Raw genomic sequence first — 15,421 nt, 5'->3', positions numbered from 1 at the left:
ATTGTATTTGAATGAGCTGGCTCTAGTCGTCACATGTCGGAGGAACCAAGACTGCAAGGCATAGGTGCACCCTTCGACTAGAATGGATTCTCCGAGTGCGAAACGGGTCAACCCTTGGTACAAAAAAGCGAGTGCAGCCATGGCTATAGAGAGGCGGCTGGTCTGTCGACTTCCCCACCTTCGTAGGAGCTGAACTATTCTGACATCCATATAATTCTGTCGATTTGGGAAGAAAGCAAGTCCTATAGTGCACAGAACCATCGCATGCTGAATTCTCTCTCGAGCTGTTCTGGATAATGAACTGACTTCTGCGAATGCCCCATACTGTCGGTATATCTTGATGAGGTTTACATATTCATTTTTGTTTTCCTCAATCAGTGGCCAAGACTTACGCCCTGTCATGCGAGCTAAAGCATCTTTGGGATCCAGACCCTTAACATTGATAAAAAATTGTTGCTTCAATGGATCTCCTGGCTGACCGGTTGGCTCGGGCAATCCCATGATCTCTGAAAACTCATCCATCAGTAGGGTCATCTTGCCCCATGGGAACCAGAAAGTACAAGTGTGCGGGTTCCACCACTCTGCTAGTGCATGGATCAGATTGCCATTGACTGTCAACTTTTCTACTGTGGATGCCAATTCCAATCCACAATCACTCAAATAGTCCAGAAACATATAAGAGAAATTCTTGTGCCATGAATAGTACCACCGGGGAATGAAGGATTCGGTGCTGAGAGTTCAATGCTCGGGAAGACTTTGCCACACCTCGTAGGAGATGTGGTCCTTAAGAAAGATAGAATCAAGCTGACTGGATGCCATCAGACTGGAAAACAGTGAAAATTGGAATGAGACTTGGGAAAATACAAGAATTTTTGGAAAATTGCAGGCAAAATAAAAATGAAGCTGAAAATCCGAGATTCAGAGGAACAAAAGGATGGAAAATCACTTGGAGTTTTGAATAAAAAATGGATAAGTTGAGAAAAATCGTCTACGGTTTTGAAAAAATGAGATATTTCATAAAAAGATGGAAAATGAGATATTTTGGAAAATTGTCCAATATTTTGGAAAAATTAGAACAAAATATGAGAAAATAAAGGGGAAATGAATACAATACATTCAATCACAAGCAATTATGCATATACAACATTCCCTAAGAAGCTGACTCTAAATGCATCAATTTTGAAAGAGCTGTAGGACCCTAATCCTGACTCTAGGCTTAGATCAACTGTGTTCAATCATGCTATGCCGATATACTCGAGCCGAGGCTCGATGTACGTGGCATGAAAATTTATCTCCAGTTATAGGTTTGTGTTTTCCCAACATCCTTGAGCGCCTGCCGATATACGTTGGACTATGACCCTTTGTACGTGGCAAGGGGGCATTATCCCAAATAAGTGACCCGGTTATGAGGCTTTATCCCGAACTATGGTTCTGAAAGAAAGCCCAGCAACATGAAGACCGGGTAGACATAGGTGGGGTGGTTTTTGAAAAATGATCACATGCAAGTAAACAGAGGGCTCTAAAACCTAAAGAGATAGATTTTTGAAAATTTTGAAGAAGCAAACATTGTTTTCATACAATTCCTAGATTGAGGAGTGTTGTATTTCAGACCTAAATCTAAGTGAACATGAATAGTTCTCCTCAATTGGTCCTACCAAACCATGCCTAGTCTACATGCAGTCCATGTCAGTTGGGTTCAAGTCTAGGCTCCTAGGTTCACATGATATCAAAAAGTAAAAGCTGACATTTCATAGAACACGATTTTCATAATTGAGCTAAATCAAAGCACACAGTTGATCAGACCAAGACAGGTCCCATCACGATCGCCAAACCTGTTATCATTGCAACCCCCCCCCCCCCTCTTGCGAGAGAGGGAAACGATTCTGCGAGTCAAACTCGACCAAAGTTTTGAAAATGGTTTTGAAAATTACTCCCCTCCGTTTTTGAAATTTATAGAAAAATTTTGTGGAATGGGATCCGCCTGTCGGTATGAGGTTCAACCGTTCCTGGCACCTTTACCAAGGGTAATTGAACCAATGATCAAATGTGTGCTTTATTTTAACTCAAATATCTAAATTATGCTCTATTTTCCTAAAATGCACAAAGAATCAGGCATGTGCTATGAAATTTTGAAAAGATGCAAGTTTGAGAAATATGATGTTTGCTTGGAAAATTGAAATGTGTTTGGAAAAGGAATTTCTGGGAAAAATCATTGAATTTCATTGGAAATCAGGAATTTGCATTGGAAAGTAACTTTTGAAGGGAAAGTTGATTCTTAGGAAAACTTGGACTTTGAGAAAATTGATTTTGAGATTTGGACTGCTTTTTTGAGAAAATTGATTTCTAAAATGGATTTGAGAATCCTGGGAAAATCATGAAGTTCATTAGAAAATGACTTTTGAATGAAAAATGGATTCTCAGAAAAATGAGAACTTTGAGAAAATTGATTTTTAAACTTTGAAAATAATATTGAGAATGTTAAAAACATTGGAAAATCATGATTTGAACTTTGGAAATATTTGAAATATCATTTGAAAATTCAGAGTTTTGAGAAAATCAAATCCTGTGAAAGACAGAAAATTCTAAGAAAATCGATTTCTCTGAAATGGAATTGGGAAATGAGTTTGAAAATAATGCAAATTGAATGAATGAATATAAATTTGAAAGATATTTCCTTGAGGAATTGGGAGAATCCTTTTGAGTTTTTGAGAAATACAGTGCATTTTTGAAGTTAGCCTATGAGCGTAGACTGAATGTGTCTAATATGAAGATCACAAATCTGGGTTTCTTTTGTATTCTGACTATGACTAAAAATACAAATTCCACCAAGTTTGTCAACTCTCTAAGAGCTTATGCATGTGCCATTCGTGTCGACCATAGTAGATTTGCGAAAAATATATGCATGAATCATACATCAGATATTGAAATTCACGAAATTAAACTATATTAAATGCATCCTATTCTAGGCAGAAAATGTAACTCTTATTCTAAATTATTACATATGATATTTACATTGAATTGAATAAAAGAAAAATAACTAAAAGAGCTAAGTCCTTCACTTGAGTAATCCTGCAAAACTAGAAAACAAATTAGCTCAAAAAATTTAGGTTTATCTGGATTTATCCAAAAATATTGGAAAATTATCGAATATTATCCAGATGTAAACCCATGTCATACCTCCCTGATATAAACATAAATGATGAAATTGGATTGAAAATATGAAAATGAGCTTTGGAAATTCGAAATTGGGGTCAAAATAACCAAAATGCCCCTGATAGAAAGACTATGGCCTTGAAATCAGGGTTTTTCAGAAAGATTTTTTGTAAAAATACAAATTTTGAAATTACAATGAAAATAAATCAAACATAATATGATATGACATGATTGAATATATGAAAATTAAAGTTTGGAAATTTGAAATTGAGGTAAAATAACCAAAATGCCCCTGATAACAAGACTATGGCCTTGAAATCATGGTTTTCTGAAATAATTTTTGTAAAAATGTATTTTTTGAAATTCGAATTAATGCAAATGATGTGGAAATCAACTATAATATGATGTGAGATGATGATAAACAGATTAAAACCCTAAAAATGTAAGAATATTACAAAATATTGAATTTCGCCTGAGTTCGCTTTTCATTTTAAAAAATAACTAACACAAAAAGCAAATGAGCTTGGAATTAGCTAAATTTTGCATGGACACCTAGACTAACCTTAAAAATAGAATGGAATCCTAAAATTAATATTTTTGGTATTTTTCAATATGAAAATTCAAATAAAAACTCTAAATTATATGATTTTTTCCTAAAACCCTAGATTTTCCCTAATGAAAACCAAATTTGAGATACTAACCTACCATAGAAATTCCCCAAATTTTATGAGGAGACAGATAACAGTTAGGCAAAGATTTTTGCATTTTATAGTTTTGGAATTTGACCTATGGTTGGATATCTACAACTCTGGCAAATCAGATCGGAATCCAACGACTCTGGAATTTAGGGCAGACTAATAGAAATTTACAAAAATTCAAAGAAAAATGGTAAACAGAGGCCAAAACCTCTGAAATTTAAAGGGGGGTCTCTGACACACAGAGAGACAATTACTCTTTTGACAGTTTATGCATTGGACCTATGGATTGGAAGGACACAGAGGATTATCATACCTCTAATGCTGATGAATTTCAACTATCAGGGATTTCAACAGTGAACTTGTAAAATCTAAAACAATAAGAATCTAAACCCTAAAAATTCTGAAAATCTGGGAAATGGTAGAGGAGTTCATGAGGAACAACTCCTTTTTTGATGGTTTTGGCATTGGACCCAAGGATTAGAGTACCACAGAGGATTAGGGTCGGTCTAGAATGTGACAAGTATGTAACCAAATTTTCATAGGGGTCTGCAAAATACGAATTTTGGCAGCAACTAAATCATTGTATAAAAATCCATAAAAATACTTGAAAATAATAGGTTCTACCAGGGATCTACAGTATTTTTTTGAGAAGGGTTTGGATCTCCTATGGGGGATATCTCAGATCGACAATTTTGCTACAGAGAAATCCAGAATTTCCAAAGGGTTAAAAATCTGACTTAGTATCTCATTTTTAAAGTGGAATCATATACATCAAATTAATCCAAGTTTTTGAAAGACAATCACATACAAACAAACCTAACTATGATAAAATTTTTGGGGTTTATTGATAAGAAATTGAACGTGAAATGATGATTGGTCTTCACACATGAAATCAAAACTTGTAAATCCTAAACAAAATACTAACAAGACCATACTATATGTTTCAAACAACTATTCAACTACTAAAATGAATCTAAATGCAATGTTTGAATGCAAAGAATACATGAAATAGAACAAAAAATTGGGAGGTATGATATTCATTTTGATGTTGGCTCTGAGATGAAAGATCCAATCCCCAGAATTGATGGATCTTATCATTTAATTAGCCCATACACATGAGATGTGTGTTTTTCTATTTTTTTTTATTACAAGACCATAAAAGAGATTTTATCATTTTGAATCTAGCTTTAAACTAGCCATACATCATACTCATGGAAGTAAGACTTAATCACACGATACTTAGCAAAATTTAATGGAAACCTAGCAAAACAAAATGTATTTTACCTTGAGATGAGTGGGGACGGCTGCTAATGGACGTTAGAGGGAATAGCTGCTACAAAGAGGTGCAGCTGCAGTTGGGAACCGTGGTGATGATTGATGTGGGCTGCAGCTACTGTCTTGGTATATTGCTTGGTGGCTGGGGCTGGAGTAAGATGGACCGGTTGCTAAACGGACTGCATGCTGGAGCACCAAGGGAAGATGGAGATAGCTCTTGAAGGTAGCGTTGAAGGTTGTTGGATCCAGTGGCTGCAGTGGAGATGGTGGTGTTGGAGGGGAGCTACTTCTTGCGACTGCCTTGGAGGAGGTGGTTGTAGCCGTATAGTGTAGATGGCACCAACTGAAGGTGGTGGTGCTGCTATGCCGCCACCTTGATGTGGCTGGAGGTGTGAGCTGAAGCCTGCTTCGATGTTGCTTCCATGGAGGGCTGCAGCCAAAGGTTAGCAAAGAGAGATAATAGGAGAGAAGACAGGGAATGAGAGAGAGAGAGAGAGTTGGAGTTGGAGAGAGAATGAGAGAGGGCTCTAGGCGTGTGTGTCTCTTGTGTGATGACTTAGGAAAAAATAGAATGAATACCTAAGTTTTAATGAGAGAGACTTAATGAGAGAGGGGAGAGGTGTGAGTGAATGGGTGTAACGCCCCAAAAATCCAGGACTTGTAACTTTTTAGAATAGTTTAGGAAGCTTTGAAATCATACAATAATCAGAGTTTAAATAATACTTCAGTGGAAAATGCTATTTTTAAAACCACAAGTCAATGGACCTTGAGCGCATTACAGCGTAAACTTTCCTTTTGTCAAATCCCGCACAACCATTGAAATCAAATGGTTTAGAAACGGAGTTTCAATAATTGAGAATTCGTTTGTTGAAACCAAAAAGAAGCTTACTAAAACATTTTTATTAACTCACGGTTTAATAAAAGATAAATTTTGAAACACACTTTATACCAAATTTACCAACATGTCCTCAGGAGCGAAACGTCAGGGAAAGAGCTCTATCTTGACCTCATCACGCCATCGTGCCATCGCAGACTGTATTACCTATCCAAAACCTGCCCATAAAATGGGTCAGTTTCACTAAAAACTGGTAGGTGCACAGACAGGACAATATTGAACATAATTAAGCAGAATAATTTAATATGTCAAGTAGATAGGCAATTATATAGCAATTTAATTTCAACAGATTCACAGAGCAACGATCATGAGCACAATGCTAAAATTATTACAAGCATTTTATTGGCACAAGTAGGCTAACTATTACAAGCAAAGCACTGCACAAGAAAGTTAACTAGCAAAATACAATGCTTCATCAACCACACACACAATTCCATAAGTATTGAACCTGTTGTACACTATAACTTTCACACGTGCATGATTGAACACATTATGTGATCAGATTTAAATTATGTTTCGATATTAACTGGCCAAGCGGGTACGCACAAGGCACGACTCTAAAAACAACCTAGACTGATCCGGGGGTTTATTATGCTATGTATTTTATGATAACCCAGATAGCTGACTGAGTCCGCACCTAAGGGGATGGTCGGTGACCAAGAGAGAAATCCCCAAAGCAGCATAAACAATGGATGCATCCCAATCATGGAGAACTACCACCTAGGATAATTATAGTAGTCTCATTCCCCTAACTCTGATGACTGGGGAAGCCGAGTCTTTTGCTCGTAACTGCCATTAATGGCCTGTCCATCAAAGTTTTGTACCTTCCTGTCCTTTCTCCTGACAGGAGTCAGCGATTCGAATGAGTACATCAGGGGTAGTTAACTGAAGACCCATTCTACATACTCTGGTCTTTCGACCCACTCGAGTATCTTGCCGGTGAAGGCAAAAACATCACTTATTTAGGTGATCACAACATTTTGTTATTTGCACTCATCGAGGTTGCCACAACCTACTCATCCAATCATTGCAACGTAAGAAGATGTACTTGTCAAAAAGTACGGTCGTTGTGAACACCCCAAATTTTTCAAAATTTTGTAAAAATGACCCTTTTGCCCCTAACCCCATTTTCTGAGAAAATCAAGTCATTTCTTCAGATTCTCTGAATTAAAATTCATATCGATATATTCAAAATCAACTCCGGATTCGAATCCAGCACTTTAAATCCATAATTCCTCAAAATTCGGACATAAACCCATTTCTGAAGAAATTTTCTCAAAATAGCTTTTAAATTCTCAGAAAAATTTCCCTTTTGTAAATATTTTTGCAAAAACACAAAAATTAGTGTTAACCTTTGTTTTCTCACAAATCTTAAGATTTTTTACTTAAAAATACAAAAAAATTGAGAAATAACATAAAATTCAAAAAAAAAAAAATGGAAAATTTACGAGAAAAACAAAACGATTTCAAGCCTTTTGAAAATAATTTCGCTAAAAACCTCGGGAGCCCCCTCTTTGTAAAAAACTCGAAAAGCAGAGGGGCTCCTTTGCAAAATTTCTTTTAGGGTTTTACAAACCTTCGTAAGGAAGGAAGAGGGCGAAAAGGGCCCCCCTCACTCCGTCTTCTCTCTTCTCGGCTTCCATTCACAAGGCACCGAAACCCTATCTCTCCTCCATCGCACTCCTCCATTTTTCCTCCCGAGCCACCCATCTCTAACAACCCTAAAACCCCTTCACGAACTTTCCTCTCCTCCCTTAAAAGGGCACGCAAGGCCCTTTCTTCATCATCCGTTATCACCCCACCATTGCACCTTCTCTTTCCTCTCTACATCGCTTCTCACCCTCTCACCTTCTCCTCCGTCACGGTGCCACTTCTACAGCATCCCTGTTTTCATACAACCGACTCTCCTCCTCCTTGGTGCTCCCCTCTAAGTGACTGGAGGTTGAATATCTCTGCAATGAAGCCAGAATCAGACCCATCTTCAACATCCAGAAGGGATATCAATACCAGACCGAGTAAGCTTCGAAGCCCCTCTTCTGCTTCGGCTAAACGGTCCAGTAAGCATTCATCTCCTGTATCTTTTATTCTCTTCTAATTCTTTTTTTTTATTTTGTTGTTTTATTTGGCCCCATCTACGCACTTCCGGTGGTGTTGAGTTGCTTATGCAACATCAACCCACCTCTGTGCGACAGTAACAGAGCAATCGTTCCAACATTTCCTGTAATACTTATTGAATGATTTCAATCAAATATTTGTTTGCCGTTTCTTATTTGTATTATTTTTTTTTTCCCATTTGCGATCCCTGTTTGTTTTGGTCATCCGCTAAAGCCTGAACTTCTATTTTCATCTGGATTGGTAGTTGATCTAGATGATCATAATTCTTTCTTTCTTTTTTTTATTAGATTCCATTTCCTTATCCTATTTCTTTTTTTTTTCTTTTTCTGATTTCCTGTTTCAACCACAAATGTTGGTCGATGTTCGATCCTTTGCTTTGATAGCAATCACTGGGTTTTTTTTTTTCTTTGTTCGTGACATATTGAATGCTTCATCAGCCTGTCATTTCCTTATGAAACCAGTTTTCGAAATCACCGGATGTTACCATTACTATTACAAAAATTTGTATCAGTCAATTCTAAATATCCCCACATTTCACAGAGCACTGGCATTGATTTTTATCCCCTTTCATCCATGATCGCACAATTAGTTTGGTTTACAGCATGAATCACGCATTTTGTATAAATTTTCTCTCGTTATGCTTCATTATTATATGTTTATACCCCTCTTTAACATGCCTTCACTGTGGATATGCTTTTCTTTATGTTTTCTGCAAGTAAGGCCACAACGCAGGGTGTGATTTATCTGAGTACACAACTCTTGATCTATTTGATCTGAGTGGCATTACAGACCTCGTTCAGACCCCTCCAGCCAATAGGGGGGTCCCTTCAAATTCATCATGCATGCCAACATGATCAAATCATGAATATGAGTTCTTGAATATATGATCGTTTGTTCATGAGTCACCGTGCAATAGGATGTGTCGATGGAATGTTTTTGCCCAAACTAAGATTCTTCAGGTAAGGTAAAGCAACATGAATTTCCCCTGTGTTATGCTGGTGATTTCCCATACCATATTCATTCTTTGTACATCCATTTATTTTCTGCATTATCTGTGTATGTGGATTCTTAATACACATCATTATTGTCTTATTCATAAGTGATCCACCCTCATTTGTTGCGTCTGTTCCATATGCATTACAATGCTTATAACGCCAGAGGATTTCTGGATCCCTGCCCATCAGGAATATACCCTGTGTCGCCCTCTCAGCAAGAGTTTGATAGATTTTGCTGAACCAGAAGGCTCATTCAGTACTATCGCATAGTCAATGATCTACTAAAGTGTTTATCAGACTTAGAAGCTGTTGGACCTTTTGTCAGGATGCGTATGCCTACGTTTTTGGGGAAGTGCAGAGGATCATAATCCCATCTGGGCATTTGTTAGTATCCGTTATAAAATCGGGCCCTGCAGCCCATCCATCCTCTGGAGAGGTAAGTCTGTTCTGCTAACCAAGTTTCATTACACTCTCTCATCAAACTTTATACTGAATGTTATTCCTGTATACTGATATGCATTTTTTTTTATCTCAAATCTCGACATTCATAATATGTCATTACATTGTCTGTTGATACAGATCATTCTGAAGTTGAGCTCTGAGCTGTAGTTACATATGATTTTTCATTTGATTGAAATCCCTTTCCATTTGATGCTCATGGTGTGATCTCGGTGCAAATTATAAATTTGTCACAATTTTTACAGAAAAGTCCTACTGCCAATCACCATCTTCCCCCAAAATTATGATTGAAAGTTCTTTGAATTAACATCTAGAGTCAGCAAAGAATCATGGCATTGATATTCTGTTTAAATATATATGTTTTTCAGACTTCTTTCAAGGGAATGACCCTGTGTCAATGGTATGTCAACATTAGGTGAGCTAACCCTGGAGTGCAAATTAACGCATATTGCTTGTTGGGATTAGAGTGTCAGTCAAAGAACTAGTTAAATAAGTATGTTAGTATAAGCGACAGGAGTTAGCATGTGTTTTAGCATCACATGGATCAGCAGTCTGCATCATTAGTCTGTTAGGTCAAGTATGTGGCTGGGCATTAGCAGCAAAGGCCGAATGAGTCGTATGCATCAAGTAGTTTGTGTGAATTAGCCTAATTCACGATTTGTTAGTTCAAAACAGGCTCATTTTGTATCATGGTTCGTATCAGTAAATTTCTGATTTGCGAAAATGTTATCAAACTTTGTCATCTGTTGTAATCTGAGTCGATGGATCGGCAATTTGCGTCGGGTCTTATTGATTTGTCAGGATCCAATATCAACACGCCCCTGATTCGTCAATCTCCATATCATATCACATTGGCCCGGTGATGATATCTGGATTAAATTTTATTAGACTGTTGATTTCCTTGACATGGTACCGTCACTTGGACTTGTTTGGTAATTAGTATAAACTCAAAACAGTTGACTAATATGATTTCACGAGGATCAATGCTATTTATAAGTCAAGACTATCAAAAGAAGTGTTATCTAGGGATCGAGTGGTGCCATCTTGAATTAATTCTTAATTGACAATTACTTCAATTAGGATATCACTTATATATTTCCTTGTTTGCCTAGCATATACATTCCAAATATCACTCTTTGTCACAACAGCATGTACATACTTCACATATAGCACATTTCCTGCATTCCTTCATTTGCATATGAGCAATACACGCATTTTTTTTATTTATTTAGCCCTGTGCATACCAGGATATCTTTCGCTTGCCTCCCTATTTTGCAATATTGTTCCATGTTAACTCGGTTTTGCAAGAATCTGCAAAAATTGTTAAAACCATACTTAGACTAGGAATTTTTATTTTTTCAAAGCTTGTAACAATTAGATCCTAATGAGAATTTATATTTCCTGTTTTAAATAGAATGAATGAGCATTGTAAATACCATTAAATTGCTTGCTTTCATGCATTTTGCCTTCATTTCTCAAATTCTCACAATGGTGAAACACGAATGGCACGTGTACTATTTCGTAAGAGGTAAATTAATCCTAAGTTAATGATCCACATCAATGGCCATAGTCAGGGTGTGGACAAAACTTAGTATTTTTATCTTTTACGAAATAACACTGGATCCGCACTGGATCCATTTTCAAAACTCATCATGTTTCCTTAAATATTTTTCTCCTTTTATTAGAATTTAACTTAAAATTAACTCAAAATATATACCAATGGCCATAGTCAGGGTATATTGAGAGTTAATTTCATTTTAAATTCTGTAAAAGCACCAAAAATGTATTTCATTCTTCACTTGAATTTAAATGTAGTTATTACATAATACATTCAATGACCATAGTCAGGAATGTATTATGTCTTCAACTTCATTTTAATTCATTTAAAGAATGGGATAACTTTTCAAAATTCCAAATTCAAAAATCTTTAAATTCATCTCATCATTTAAGGTAGAATTGCATCATTTTTCAAAATTCCTTTTCAAAAACCCAAGTGATTTTGAACCTCTTTCTTCAAATTTCTATTTCAAAATTCCAAATCTATCTCAATTTCAAAGTCAAATTTGACTTTGGAATTTTAGAATCATTTCATATTCAAACTTCAAAATTCCAACTCAATTCAAAATTCAATTTCAAAGTTCAATTTAACTTTGAAGTTATCTTCTGATTTTAAAATCAAGTTCCCCCCCCCCCCCCTTTTTGGATTTGAATCTCAAAACTTAAATTTTGGGTTTCTAAAAACCCAGATCCATCTTTAAAGGTCCTATTTGGACTTCTCAAAACCCAAATCCAAAGTCAAATCCTAGTCTCAACTTGGATCCAGATTTCCAAGTATAAAACTCTGTTCCACTTTGGATCTCCCATCACAGATCCAAATCCCATTTAGGATAAAAAATCCTTATTCCACTTCGGATCTCCAATCACAGATCCAGATTTCATTTAGGATCCATATCCTCATTCTACCTTTGGATCTCAGATTCAGATCCAAATTCCAATTCTTAGGATCCAGAATCCAACCCTACTTTGGATCTCAGATTCAGATCCAAATTCTAATTCTAGGAATCCAGAATCCAATTCTACTTTGGATCTCAGACTTCAGATCCAACTCCATCTTCCAACCCCATCTTGGATCTCAGATCTTAGATCTAAATACCTTCTTGGATTCCAAATCTTGAAGCCAATTCCATTTTCATTCCAGATTTCAAATCAAATTCTCATTTCAGATCCTAGATTCAAAATTCAACCTTGAACCTTATTCAAAATCCAGATCTTGGATTCAGATTTCATCTTGAAGTTCTAACTTTTAAATAAATTTCATTTCTCAATTTTATCCAAATTTCCCAAATTCTATCTTTCCTTTTTATTCAAATTCCATTTCTATTCTGATTCAAAGTCCATTAATGACTTTGAACATTCCTTTTATCTCAAAAACTTCAAAATCATTTTCCAAAATCCAAAATTATTTTTCCCAAGCTCATGATTATTCTAAAGACTTAGAACTTTAATCTTAAGTTCTAAGTTAGAAATCATTTCTTCACTTTATCAGATTCACTTGGAAATTCTTCAAAATATTTTCAAAAGAGCATACATCTTTGCATTTGCACAAACATGATTCATTGTGCATTTTTAGACTTAGGATAAATAGTTAGATAATTTCTTAGCAAAGCAAAAGGCATTAATTCGACCCTTGGTTCGATTACCCTTGGTAAAGGCGCCAGGAACGGTCGAACCTCGTACCGATGAGCGGATCCCGTCTCCCAGTTTTCCCGCAAATATTTCAAAAACGGAGGCGAGTTATTTCAAATATTTTCAAAATTAAGGTCAAGTGAGACCCGCAAAAGAATTCCTCTTCTCTTCTCTTTCTTTTCTCTTCTCTCTTTCTTTCCGTCTTTTATCTTTCTCCCTTCAAAAAGGAGGAAAAATAAGAGGTTGGAAAGGAAAAGAGAGAGTATTACGAGAGGAAAAATTTTGCAATGATCACAGTCGTACATGTCATAAGTACGACTACGATGAAAGGGATATGGTTTCACAAAAGAAACCCCAACAGATATTATCTGCAAAAGAATTAATACAACACAGCCTGGCGAGATAAGTCTTGAATTCACTTCAACAACATTTTTCATATTTCAATGATGCAAGGTCATCTCGGATCTCTCGTCCGATCAACAAAGTACTTAACATGTTATGCATGTCTAAAAGTACGCTATACTGAACAAGGAAGGTGTGTGGGCTTCTCAAAAGGAACACCCAACACACAACTTCATAACGATCCAAAGAAATTAAGAGTGCTCATTTGGCACGATTCATCCTTAAAAGCCATAATGCCACATTAAGTCATTCACGCAAGGCACAACACTATCAATCTTACATCCAAAATTTATCTTAGTATCGACATGTGACACTAGATTGATAAATACAGAATGGGTCCTTCAACAGAACCCCACTCATTCATATGCTTATACCCCTGATCGGGGTTATTCGAATTGGGTCGCAACTCGAATCAGGGTTATAAAATATTTCTCCTAAGTGTGCGGACTTGGGAGGACTCAAATGCAACTTCGACATCCTGCGAGGATTAAAACTTAATTTTGCAAGAGCTATGCCATTTGAAGAGCACTGGGTTCGCAGGAGGAAACCCTCCTTTAAAGAACTGCAATGCGCAAGTACAACTTCTAGTGTTTTGAAAACAACTGAATCAGGATAGGCACAAGACTTCATTTATGTAAGTACATATTTACCATAAGTGTGAGTATATGCAGGTTATAACATGACGACAAGCAACTCTCGACTTGCGATGCCGCACATCAAGCGAAAAACACATAAGTAACACACGAGGTGCCAAACCATACTTTGACCACTTAGACAGGCAAACACATAAGGTCATGAGTAATACACGAGACACAAAGTCGTACCTCACTCAAAGGAAACGTGCAGGCAAAAATGGACGCAAGCAAACAAGGGCATATGTATTTCAAGAAATACGAAACTACACCTCACTCATAATCAACTTATGCAAAATAATGATCGAATAATGAAATTGTACATCGACCCATAAGAACGAACAGACAAGCATATATGCAAGCAATTAAGGGCATAAGTATTGCAAAAAGTACAAAACCACCTTCAACCACATAAGCAAATACGCAAATTAATAATCAAAGAGTAAAATCATACATCGACTCATAAATATGCAGACAAGAAAATCTGCAACGCAGAAGCAATATAAATCTAAGCATATCTAGCATGGGCATCTTAATTATTTCAACTTAAATACGTTCATCAATTGCCCTTTGTGCGACTTTACCCTACCATGGGATGTCGTGCAGCTGTGTACGCCTACGCGTGAGGATAATACGAGGGTTGAGCCGCGGAGCACGATCGGGACCTGTTGTGTAAATCTGCAAGAGTGTGAAAAATATTCAATTATGTTAATATAATTAATGGTGCAACGGGGCAAGGGTAGAATTAGGCGACAGGGGATGAGGCCTTGCCGACGGCACTAAGGCGGCAGAGGGCGAGCCCCTGCCGACAGCAGCGGAGCGACAGGGGGAAAAGCCCCTGCCAACGACAGCGAATCGACAGGGGCCAGCCCCTGCCGATAGCAACGAAGCGGCAGGGGTCGCGCCTCTGCCGACGGCAGCGAATCGACAGGGGTTGAGCCCCTGCCGACGGTGGCGAATCGACAGGGGTCGAGCCCCTGCCGATGGCAGCAAAACAGCAGGGGAGGCAGCCCCTGCTGTCAGCACCAAAGGGACAGGGGGCTAGCCCCTGCCGACGAGAGAGGGATCGGGGCGGCAGGAGCCATCAGCCTCCTGCCGACCCCTTCGCAGATCATGGCAGAGGGGAGGGTGACAGGGGCCAAAGGCCCCTGTCGGGCTTGAAAAGAAGTGGCAGGGGCCATCGGCCCCTGCTGGGTTTTAAATGAAGAGGGGGCGGGACACAGGGGGACGACCGACCTCCTGTCGGTCGCCCAAACTCTCACAGGGAAGAGAAGGAGTAGACAGGGGCCTCGTAGAACCCCCGTCGGCCTCAGATGGGTACGCAGGGCGCGGCAAGGGTCGTGCGCAGCCTGCCGGCCTCCCTGCGAACCCCTAAGAAGGGGGAAAAAGAGGGAGGTGAAGAGGGAGGGCACGGCAGGGGCCACCGGCCTCCTGTCGTGCCTTCCGGCGAGATGACAGAGAGAGAGAGGTGAGAGATCGGGGCGAGGGGGTGTCGCAGGGGCCATTGGCCATTGCCGACACTCCGGCGCACCCCAAAAGAGAGAAGGGGACGACAGGGGCCCTGTAGGCCCCCTGTCGGGTCTCCAATGGGCAAGGAGGGAGGTGGGAGGG

This window comes from Nuphar pumila, chromosome 8, assembly GCF_984573655.1.
Source record: "Nuphar pumila chromosome 8, dmNupPumi1.hap1.1, whole genome shotgun sequence".
NCBI classification, from domain to species: Eukaryota; Viridiplantae; Streptophyta; class Magnoliopsida; order Nymphaeales; family Nymphaeaceae; genus Nuphar; species Nuphar pumila.
This window is presented reverse-complemented; position numbering follows the sequence as displayed.